Source organism: Neomonachus schauinslandi, chromosome 4 (genome assembly GCF_002201575.2).
Source record: "Neomonachus schauinslandi chromosome 4, ASM220157v2, whole genome shotgun sequence".
NCBI classification, from domain to species: domain Eukaryota; kingdom Metazoa; phylum Chordata; class Mammalia; order Carnivora; family Phocidae; genus Neomonachus; species Neomonachus schauinslandi.
In genome coordinates, this window is record NC_058406.1 from 12,733,833 (window position 1) to 12,745,865 (window position 12,033).

Genomic DNA, 12,033 nt, shown 5'->3' on the forward strand with positions numbered 1-12,033 from the left:
TGAGGTGGAAAGGGATGAGGAGCAAGGCCTAGCCCGTGTAGGAAAGGACGGCTCCAGCGCTCAAGCAGAGGGTGGCCGCGGGAAGGAATGTGAGTGGGTGCGCAGTAGGACAAGATGGCGCTCCGGGCAATGACTCTGCTGACAGACAAACCTGGGTCCAGACTCCAGCTCTGTCACATGCTAGATGTGTGGCCTTGCTCAGATCCCTTTGTCTCTGAGCCTCAGCTTCCTCTCTTCTCAAATGGATACAATAGCCGTCACCTTATCCATGTGGGGTGGGTTTAAGAGAAGCTTCTGGTATGGTGCTTGGCGTTTGGAATGTTCTTCACAAAGGTTAGCTCCCTTTCCTCTCTTGGCTGGAGGAATGCAGAAGGGGGTGAAGGAAGAGTCAGGAAAGGGGCAGGAAGGAATGATGCGGAGGTGGTCCCAGGAGAAGAAAAAGTCCAATGTCCTTTCCCAAATGACTCCCTGTCTGTGTCAAGGGGAAGGGCTGGGTGGCCTGTCCTGGGGGTCCTTGACCAGTCAAGAACCAAGAGGCCGAGAGACGCTGGCAGGGACTCTGCCTCATGCTTGAAGCTTGCATACATGTGCTGGTCTTGGCTCTTGTGGGCTTCGTCCACGCGATGCTCACCGAGGTCACCTGTGTGAGGGAATGTGTTGAGGATGAGTGAGCAATCAGGAGATGGAATCCAGGCGATAAGATTGGGATGATCTCTTTGCCTTCAGGCCAGAAGCAGCCAGAGGCAACTGCATGGTGAATCATTGCTCCCTCATGCTGGTTCCAATGCGGGGTCGGCTGGGGGACCCTGGGCCAGCTAAGCTCACTTGGCCTCAGCCCTGCATATCAGGTGGCTAATCACCGCACCTCCTCCAGGAACTTGATGGCACAGTTAAATGCGATGATACACGTGAAGCTGGCTCAGAAGAAGTGCCCTGTAATGTCAGATGGGAAGGAGGGGGAGCAAGAGAAGAAATGTTGGTCAGGGTATTCGGGGCTGGACTGGAAGGACCTGGTCCTCTCGGAACTCATCCTCTATGTCAGCACCCAGAACATCTCTCCTCACCTTCGCCTCAAAGATCCCATAGAAAGAACTGGGTATTAGGTCTTAGGTGGGTTTCCCCTGAACCGCTCCCCAACACAAAGATTTGAGGACAAGTCATTTATTCTGGAAGTGATCCCAGGGGGTTCTTTTGGAAGTGGGGTCATGGCACAGGGCAGGAAGGCCAGCCAGTGAATAGGGTGCTATTGAGCAGGTGGGAACTGAGGCTCAACACCCCGCAGGGGCTTCGGGAGATGCTGTAGGGGAGGACCTGCTAAAACCTAAGTGTGCGTCAGAATCACCTGGTGAGGTTTTTTGTTTGTTTGTTTTTATTTAAATTCAATCAGCCAACACATAGTCGTACATCATTAGTCTCAGACGTGGTGTTCAATGATTCATCAGTTGCATATAACACCCAGTGCTCATCACATCACATGCCATCCCCAATGCCCATCACCCAGTTACCCTATCACCTGACAAGGTTTTTAAATGAAGATTCTGGAACCCCGCCTCCAGAGATTCTGGTTCCCTCAGTCCAAGACAGAGGCCAAGCGTTCATGTGTCTAAGCACCTCTGAGCTGCAGAGGCCACACGTCGAATAGTGGTGAAGACCACATGCAGAGTGACCCTGCCCCACCAAGGCTGGGGACTCTGGGTATTTGTCCGCCCACTCCCTGCCTGCTATTACTGAAGACAGCTTCCGGAGTATGAACATTCTGCAACTCCGGGAGCCAAAGACCCAGGCTGGGGCAGAGGGTGGCAGGGGTGGCAGCAAATGGGCATATAGACGTGGGCGTGGAATGGGTACACAGACATCTGCTACAAAGTCAGAGGGCCTGGGTCTGAATCTTAGCTCTGTCACCTATGACCTGCAGCACTCAAGGCAAGTCTGTAACCCCTTCCGTGTCCTCATCCAGAAAATGGGGCTGGTAATTGCAATGTCGGGGTCATGATAGGGATTTAGTGGGGCCAATCTGGTGTGCGTGCCTGGCACATAGTAGGTGCACAAGACGTGTTTGTGGAATCAGTAGCAACACTGCTGCTGAGTGGGTGTGCGCGAGCTTCGGATCCTAGAGAGGGCTGGAAGCCAGACACCAGTGCAAGTCCTATCTGGGCACCTAAATCATGTATTGAGGGAGGATCTTCTTTTTTGCTAAGAACCAAGTTCATTCCATCTCAGGAAATCTTCAGCAGAAATCCAGCCTTGTGGCCCAGCATGCTTTCCGGCGGGGCTCCTGAGGCAGGTTTACATCTTGAGCGGTGGTTAGCAGCTGCGACCACACAGTGAATGATGTGGCAATGGGACAAATCAGCCACCTCCCCCCCCATCCCAGGCCAGCCCTCAGCCCTCCCACCCCCTCCCTGCCCTCAGCAACTCGAAGACATAAGAGGGAGGATTCTGGACAGCTGCATGGTGATGGGTCAGCACCTGCAAGACATGGGCCAGATGTGTGGGTCGGGGGTGGGGGTGGGGGTAAGCAGTGCAGAGCCAAGAACCTAATACCGACATCCCCTTCGGGATGCTGCTCAGAGCCAGCCTTAGGAACGGCCCTAAATGCCCAGGATAGATTGTGCTTTCCCAACTTGGTTCTGTCCTCACTTGTGACTCCCCTGCCCAGATGAGCGAGGAAAGAGAAGGAAGAATTTGGGGCTCTTCCAGTACCCCCACTTCCCTACTAGGTGTGTCATGGAACCAGAGTGGCTCTGAGCATTGGAGTTTGGGCCCAATTCTGCCTCTTTCTTGCTATGGGACCGTGGAGCTCTGGTTTCTACCCCTGATGTGAATGCATCAGGTTATCGCTGTGCCCCTTTCCTGACAGCTTCCGAATCTTCATCCTCTGGGCATCTTTCAGAGCCATACACTGCCCCAGCCAGGCAGGCTCAGGTAGGACCCAGAGTCACAGCACCTGGAGCCCCAGGGAAAAAATGTGGATCCCCAGGTCCCGCCAGGCACTTGCTTTGTCTTTCCCTGCCTGCCCATCCCTGAGACTCTCACACCCACACTGCATTTTGAGAACTCTTGTTGAAAAGATGGGAGAAGGTTCTCTCCCTCCCTCTCCTCCATAACCAGTTAAAAAAAGCCCCCCAGCCAGGCTGGGTCACCCGACACTGGTGCATGTAATTTCTAAGTGGAAACAACAACTCATCAAATGGAACGGTTTACAATTGCCTGGGATAAAACTATTTTCTTTTCAATCTTCTCTGGAAAGTGATAGATAATAGCCAGCCTGGAGATTGTAATATTATTAGGGCCAAAAATAAAATAAAGCCCCTTAACTGCTTGCTCTTACAGAGTGAAGCCAAATATTCTTCAATTCATTTAAATAAAGTGATTGTTTTCCTTGTTCATATATCTTATGTTGCCAGCAGCCCGCGCTGCCCTCCCTTCCTCTGAATAGGGGGGCGGTCCTCTTCCCCCTTCTCCCCTTGTCTCCTGGGATCTAATCTCTGACTCATCTCCCTTCACAGGGGTCCTATTCAAACCCACCACCAAGAAGCCAAGCATTTATAAACCACTTTTAGCAAGCTTGCTTCCAGTCCAACCCCCACCACTTATATTAAATGAGATAATACATATAAGGTGCCCAGAACCAGGCCAGGCATATAAGTGCCCAACTAATGCACAATGCCATTATTAACAATGTTGTAGGCGGGACACTCGAATGCCATGATTTTTGTCACACTAAGACAACATGTGCCCTCAGATAGGATGCTGTGCACTGAGCCTCAGTTTCTCTAGCTGTGAAATGAGGAGAGAAGGTATGGACAGAGTGAGTCCAGAAGAGGGATCGGTATGCTGGTATCTCTTTCCAGGAGGACATCATGATACGAAGTCCCTGGGGAAAGGGTCCGATGTGTTTAAGGCTTCATCTTTCTCTTATTCAGTATATATTCCATATATAAACAGAAACAGACCGGCAGGTGCAAATTCAGCTGATGAACAATTTAGTTCATACTAAACCTCTCTCTTCCTATGCCCGTCATCCTAGATGATCCTCTGAGTGCAACTTGCTTCTTTTATGCTCCTGCCTCTTCTTACCAGTTGTGGTGACTTAGGTACCCCCACAACCTTGGCAACCTTACCCTTCCCCTTCTCCACCAAGTAGAAAAGGCCACGTGCATGTTTTAGGGCCGTGATGAGCATTCCAGCCAGCCCATGAGCAGGGCCGACCTCGTGGTGGACGACCCCACACATGGAGCCACTGGAGCTGTCACTGAGAATAAGCCCTTCATTCTTACTTTGTTTTCACAAGCCTGCAATGCAATCCCTAACCCGCAACCCGGAAATCAAAAAAGACCTGAAAATTGAAAGATTTTGGGGGGTTTGGTTTTTTTTTTTTTTTTTTTTTGGTGATCCATTTGGTGGCCAGACTGGACCTGACTTGAACCAATTTGGTGGCAAATCCCAGCCTGAGCCGATGGGAGGTTATTTATGGTGTTTATTTGTCTCATTTAGTGTTTCCATCCAGACGTTTCACTGCAGAACTATTGATGTGGGTGATTACGGAGTGAGTCCTCAGCCCCGCGACCGCCCCGGGGAGTGATGTAATAGACTGAACAAGAACCACATCACCTTCCTGCAGAATGAGGCCTGAGTTCCAAATACATCTGGCTCCAATGTCCCGGATAGGGATTGTGGAGCGGGTGTTGCAGTCAGGCAGAGAGTCCCACCCCTGTGTGTCCTCTGTGTGCCTCCTGCAAGCTTGCACTCTTGGCAAGTCGTCGTTCAGACAGCTGTCCTGTCACTGACACGTGCAAGGAAACCCAGCTTAGCCCCACCCACCTAGGCTCAGCGCCTTGCCACACCGCACACACATGCGCGCGCACGCAGCAGCCCTGCGCCCGGGCTCAGCCCCTTCCTCGCGGTCCTGAGTCCCCATTTCTCCAGGCTGCCTCATCACCATTTCTGGGCCGACGTCCATGCCCGCCAGGCAGCTGGAAGGGAAGGCCTCCGCCCTGCCGGACATCCACATGCCTGCCTTCCCCCACGCTGCGCTGATGGCTAAATTCTCTGCTCTTCGCGCAGATTTTTGGCACTAGGTCCCACGCAGCCGGGGATCTCACAACACACGGGCGCGTTTCCCAGGGAAGCCCCCTCCTTCCTTAAGCTCCCAGATGGAGGAGCAAGTGGAAGCCCAGCCAATCGCCTCTGTCCAAGTTCTGGATCTTCTTCCGCGGGCACTTTCTCCAGCAGGTTTTTCTCCTGAGCCACGGAGATTAAGAGCTTGAGGCGGCCACGGAGGAAAGGGTCTTCGGTAACTCAGTGCAAGGCTGGTGGAGCCAGGAGCGGCGGGGGTGGGAGTCCCTTTCAATCAAACTGTGCGGAGGTGGGAATGACCCGGAAATGTATCCTTGCAGGTTCTGGTCCAGCTCTGGCACAGCAATACTGAGTATTTCTTGGCCACTTGCTATGGATCAGGCAATGTTCTAAGCACTTTACAAGAACTATCCCACTTAATCCTCTCAACACTTTATGAGATGAGTTCTATTAGTACCTTTACTTGATAGATGACCAGACTGAGGCCCAGAGAGGCTAGGTAACTTGCTCCAGGTCACACAGCTAGTATTTGGTGGAGCCAAGAGCTGATCCCGGGCAATTGGACTCCAGAGCCCAAATTTGTAACCATAAATGTGTCAGCTACCTATTGTCGTGGCAATGCTGTGTAACAAACGACCACGAAGTCTCAGTGGTTACAACAATAAGCACGTTTTGCTCACATATCTGCAGTGATGAGCTAGGCAGCTCTGTTTTCTTGGCTGTGCTTGCTCACAGGCTCCGGGCATTGACTGACTCTTGGCTGGCCTAGACATTGCCCTCACTAATGGGAACGAGTGAGCTAATGGGTGAGGTGGGACACTCATATAATCAGAAAACAAATGTCACTGTGCATGGAGGGCCAGCTGATTTGGAGAGATACAGGAAAGACCTGATTCAAGACAGTCAATCTGGGTAGGCACCCTGTAGGAGGCGAGGCTTGGCCACAGAGAGGCAGAAGTTCCCCACTGGACAAGGGTTAGAAAGTGGAGTCAAGGAGTGCAAGGGAAGAGGATGGAGGAGCTAATTTCCCAGCACCTTGGCCTTTTATGAGCATCCTACGTACCCTCCCCTGGCCTCTTGCTCAGGACCCACTCTCAGAGGGTCTTCTGCGTTCCCTCTCCCTCCCTCTCTCCCCAGTAGCCACTGTGGGGAAGGATATCACTGAGCACAAAGGGAGAGTGTGGAGGGGTTTGGAGAAGGAGGCCCCAAGCCCCTTGTGAAACTTGGTGGAGATAGGAGAGGGGGGAGGGGAGAGGAGGGAGAACAGGTCCTACAAGTTGGAACCTGTTCATTTCCCAAGACACGAGCTCTTCAGTGGCAGAGGCTCTATTCTTTGGGCTGTGCCTGGCTCCATCAGTAGAGATAGAAGAGCTAATTCTTTGGGTCCCCAAGAACAGCCTCCAGAATAGACGGAACTGCATACAGCTTGTAGGCCAAACCCAGCCCACCACTAATTTTTGTAAATAAAACTTTATTTGAATACAGCCATGTTCATGCACTTATGTATTGTCTACACTGATCGACAGCAGAAGTTGAGTCGTTGCGACAGAGACTACGTGGCCTGTAGAACTTAAAACTCTTTCTACCTGGCTCTTTACGGAAAACTCTGTGACCCTGCTCTGGAACACGAACTCCCTAGGGCAGGGATCTTTGCCTCTTTTATTCTCTGCTCTGTCCCCAGCGCCCAGAACTATGCCTGGCACAGGGTGGGTGATTGATCAGTGTGTCCTGAGCACAGAAATGGCTTCTTGCCTGTCCACCTTCCCCCACCTGCTGATGACGCCAAATGGGACCTGTCCATGGTGGAGGAAGGAATCCCTTTCCCACCCCACAGAGCAACATTGTTTTGGCCCTTTGTTTAATTCTGCCTGGGCTAATCATTTCACAGCTGAGGAAACAGAACATGAAGAGGTCAAGGTGAACAGCCTTAGTCTTCCAGCCCATCAACAGTGAGCCAGCCCTGGGACTCAGGTCTCTGGGCCCACATCTCAGGCTTCTTTCTAGAAAATGCCCTCAAGACTTCCAAAGCTTCCCTCCCTGTCGCCTGAACAATCAGCTTTGAGGTTTCCTTCTTTGGGGTTGTAGGAGGTGCCCAGTGGGTGCACGTACTTTGGGGCTGTGGGGGGGCAGGTATGAGGGACCCCTGCGTCCCTGGGGAGTGAGGCTGAAGCAGAGAGGGGCCCCAAGCTTCCAGAAGAACCTGAGGCCCCAGCTGTGATGTGTCTCTCTTCCAGCCCTGCTTAGGGTGGCCGCTCATAAGGCTTGGGATTGGGGGAAACTACTTGTCACCAACTTCCAAAACAAAAAAAACCAATGAGTCCTTCCCAGAGCTAGAAGCAGATGGGGGGCACCTGGGTGGCTCAGTCAGTTAAGCATCTGCATTCTCCTCAGGTCATGATCCTGGAGTCCTGGGATCGAGCCCCACATCGGGCTCCCTGCTCAGCGGGGAGTCTGCTTCTCCCTCTCCCTCTGCCACTCACCCCGCTTGTGCTCTCTCTCTCTCTCGCTCTCTCTCAAATAAATAAAATCTTTTAAAAATAAAATTAGATTAAATTAAAAAAAAAAAAAAAGAAACAGATGGAAGTCCAGGGCGCATCAAGCCTGTAGCTAGCCTCGGCCCGAGGGGGACCCATGTGTAGGGGCCAGGGGAAGCAGCTGGACAACTGTCCCCCTGGTTTGTCCAGGTGGAAGAGCGTCATTTGTCACACCTGTGCCATGCAAGGCAGGGGCCCCCTCAGCCCGCTCAATGGCAGATTCTACAAGTTGAAATGCATGCAGGTTCGCCTCGTGCTGCATTCGCTCCAGGGCCTTCTGTGCCCTGAATCCTTCACCTGTGCCAATTCAGGACCATCTCCTTCCTGAGCTGGTCGATTGTTCTTGATGTCCCCAGCTCCTCCACTGAACTTCCTGGTCCAGGAGCAAGTGGGCTGTAAATAAACCTGTCAGAGTGTGAGAGGAGTAGTAGTTTCAGGTGCCTGTTAGGCCTGGGCACCCTGAAAGGGGGGGGTTCTGATGGGATGGGGATGACTGTAGCCTCTGACGGGCTCTGATATCATTTGCAGCTGGGGGAGGCTGCATTATGCTGATGACAGGCCTGGGGAACACATGGGGCAAGTGGGGGCACCCCGAGGGACTGCTTGGGCATTTGCCCAGGCTTTGGGGCCACTGTCAGTCCCTTTCTAGTGGAGAAAGGAGGATCCAGACCACCTGGATCATGGGTCGAGGGGTGGGATGCAAGTCTTGGTGAGGACTTCCCAGAGGAAGTGTATCAGCAAGCTCATGGACAGAGTTCACTGTGGGGTCCCCTCTATCGAGGGGTGGCCCTGGACAAAAGGTCCCCTCTCAACCTGGAAGCTTCCCCAAGTCCCGAGTCTGCACCTTTTCACACAGAGCTCTGTCTCCCCCATCAGACTGGGAGTTCCATTAGAGTCAGAGCTGTATTTCCACCATCAGTCTGACAGTGCCCCAGGACTGGGGAGTACCTATGTGCCATCAGACCAGCAGCCCCCTGAGGGCAGGTGCTGAGTCTCCCCAGTCAAAGATGTGTCTCCCCCATCACCTAGCAGCAAGGCGAGGTCTTCCTTGCTCTCTGCTGGCGATCCCAGGCCCTCACCTCCCTGCAGGGCCACAGGACCGTTGAGAAAGGGTAGAAGGCTTCCAAGAAGACAAGGACAGCCACGGAGTTAGCAACTGGTGTTTGCCATGTGACCTTAGGCTCATCCCCTCCCCTCTCTGGAGCTCGGTCTCCCCCAGGCATACACCAAGAGGCTTCCCAGCGTTTCAGAAGCATACTTCTGGCTCTGCGAACTCCCACCATTCACCTTCCACCACTCACCTTCTGGAGGGAGCCTGCTTGCAGCACCCGCCCCCACTTCATGCGTCTCCCTCCTCAAGGACTCTGGCTCCGAGGCTGAGCCCGGCTGCATCTTTTCTCCTGCTGGTGATGGCAGCTTCATTTCCCACCTCTTTGTGCTCCAAGCCTTCCTGGTGTCTGAATTACCAGCCCTGTAGGGAACCAAAGTCAAGAGATTCCAAACCCCGTCTGCCCCCCTCACCCACCCAATGCTCTGGGAAGTGGCTCCTTTGAAGACCTCAATTTAATCAAGAGAGAAAACAATCCTGAGAAGGTCTACTCGTTCGGCTAGGTCTCTCAAATTTTTTTCTTCCCCAGCTCCAGATATTCTAGGAAGAGTGGGAAGAGGATTGGGGGTGGGTACCTGGATGACTCACATCCCCCAAGATTCTACCGACACCCGGCACCTGCTTCATTCCTCTGCAGGGCAGCTCGGATCCTAGAAGGGCCTTTGTGTCATAACTCAGTCAGAGGCCCACCAGCACAGAGGTGACACCTAGTAGGTGCTTTACGGAGGCAGCCCCCTTCCCCACGGAAAGGGCCTGAACCAGGCCCCCTGGAGGCTGCTTGGGGCCCACCGCTAACCAGAGACCAGATTTATGGTCATGACCAAGGAGAGTACAATGTCAGCTGCCCTGGGAATAGGCCAGGCGAGGTGGAAATGGGCTTCCTGCCCTCTGGTCACACTCCACCATCAGAGGGGGTGAGCTCTGGTCTCCCTCATATCAGTGTCCATGAGCGATTTTAAAAGGAAAAAAAAAAAACCCAACTACCCAAACTAGTGCTATTGAAGCTGTCAATCACTGTCCCCACTCTTGGGCTGCGTGTGTAATTTGATGCACTGGTAACATTTCTGCAAATTACACATCATTCTCCCCACCAAAGCCGCACCTTTGACTGCTGTAATATTTACCTGACCGTGCAAGCAATTTTCAGGCCTCACTTAGTGGGCCAGCGAGGCATGGCGAAAAGCAGGGATGGAGTCGACTTCTGACAGCAGGCCCCAGAGAAGCTAAAATGTGGTGAGGAGGGGTGCTAGCCGGGCAGCCGAGCACGGAGACACCACTTCTCCACCCTCTTCAGAGAGATAGGGACAGAGGGTGGGCTTCCGGGGGCTCTCTACCAATATCCTCTAACTGCCGTTTACATGCCTCTGATGATGGGGAGCTCACCACCCAATGCACACACACCGTTCCATCTCTGAGTGTCTCTGACAGTTAAAAAGTGCTGACTTGACATTGACGGCCTCTGTCACTTGATAACTTCAACCCATTCATGCTCTTTCTGCTTCATGAGTGACACAGAATCAGGCAGGCCCTTGCTCAGTGAGTCACTGCGATGGAAGAGGAGGGCCTCCCGAGAGGCTGGCAGGTGAGGCCGCAAACGGAGGCAGCTGGGAAGGCACTACCAGGGCCTGAGTGACAGGTCGCGCCGTGCGGCCACCCTTCCCGCCTGGGCTCCAAGCCCGGTTCTGCCACATCCTGACTGCGTGACCTTGGGCCAGTCACTTCACCTCTCAAGGCTTCGGTTTCCCCGTCTGTAAAGTGGGAATAATAAGAGCTCTACTTCAAGGTAACTGGAGGATTTGGGGAGCATGCGATAAAGGCCCCTCGCACGGTGCCTGGCACTGGGTAAGCTGGCGGACGCAGCGCATCCTTGCCCTTGTCGTTACTACTGTCGTGTCATTCTGACATCTCAATGCTGTGTGGCCCGTGGCTCACAGGACCGCGCCAGCTGCTTCTTGCATTTTCCAGCATTGGAATGAGTGATTTGGAAGAAATTGGATCTCTTGCCGGCAGCCTGGCTGCCTGGAGTGGGGGAGGGGGGCTTCCGGGGCCTCTGAGTCTTGCCAACTGGGCAATAGGGGCATTCTCACCCCAAGCGGCCTGAGGTCTGAAGATCCTCCTGGACCTTCTCCATTTGGCCTTTAGATGTACATTAAAGCTCCTCAGGGGTGCCCGGGTGGCTCAGTCGTTAGGCGTCTGCCTTCAGCTCAGGTCATGATCTCAGGGGCCTGGGATCGAGCCCCGCATCCAGGCTCTCTGCTCATCGGGGAGTCTCCTTCTCCCTCTCCCTCTGCCCCTCCCTCCTGCTCATGCTCCCCCTCTCTCTTTCTTTCTCTCAAATAAATAAATAAAATCTTAAAACAAAACAAAAAACAGAACCCCTCAGATGACCGGGATATGCAGGAAGAAACAACAAAACCACCAAAGGCACGGATCAGGGGTCTAGCTTCCGTCCACTTCATGCTCAGATGAGAAGCTATCTGCTCCATGACTGAGGATCTCCGGCCAGTTCTGCTGCCCCTGCCCCTCCCCCCCCCCCCCCCCCCCCGGGCCCTGCAATCCCTTTTCCACCAGCAGCAGCCAGAGGGATCTTTTAAATGTATAAATCAGGTCAGATTACTTCCCTGCTTAAGGTCCTCCCACATCTTTCTATTGCAACAAGAATACAATTCAACCTCCTCACACCAACTTGTAAGATCTTCTGTGATCTGGCCTCAGGTAGCTCTGAGCTGCAGGTCCACCACTCTCCCCCTTGCTCACTCCACTTCCACCTGCCAGTTGCCTTTCTCTTCCCTCACACAACAAGCTTGATCCGTCTCAGGACCTTTGCAGTTGCTCTCACCCCAGCATGGTGTTCTCCTCTTCCTGGCCTCTCCAAAGCTGGCTCTCTCTTACCATTCAGGTTTTTGGGAGAAGCTTCCTCTGGCCTATACAGAATCCCTGGGTCACCTTCTAGCCCCTGACACTCTGGTTTTTTGCTTCATAGCAATGAGCATGACTCCAAATCATCTCACTCTTTGGATTTTCTAATGTCCGTGTGCATGATTGGTCTCTGGGTACAAAGTATGCTCCCTGAGCCCAGGGGCCATGTCTCCTATAAAGGTGCTTGGCACAGAGTAGTAACTATTGACCACATCCTCATCTCATCCTTGCCTCCACCCTGGGAGACAGGGAGCAATATCCCCATTTTATAGGCAGGAAGGCCAGGCTCACAGAAGTTAATGATCTAAGTCTCTCAGTGAGTCTGTGGTCAAGCTGGGATTTGGACCCAAGACTGTCTGACTCCAAAGCCCACTTCCTTTTTTTTCTTTTTTA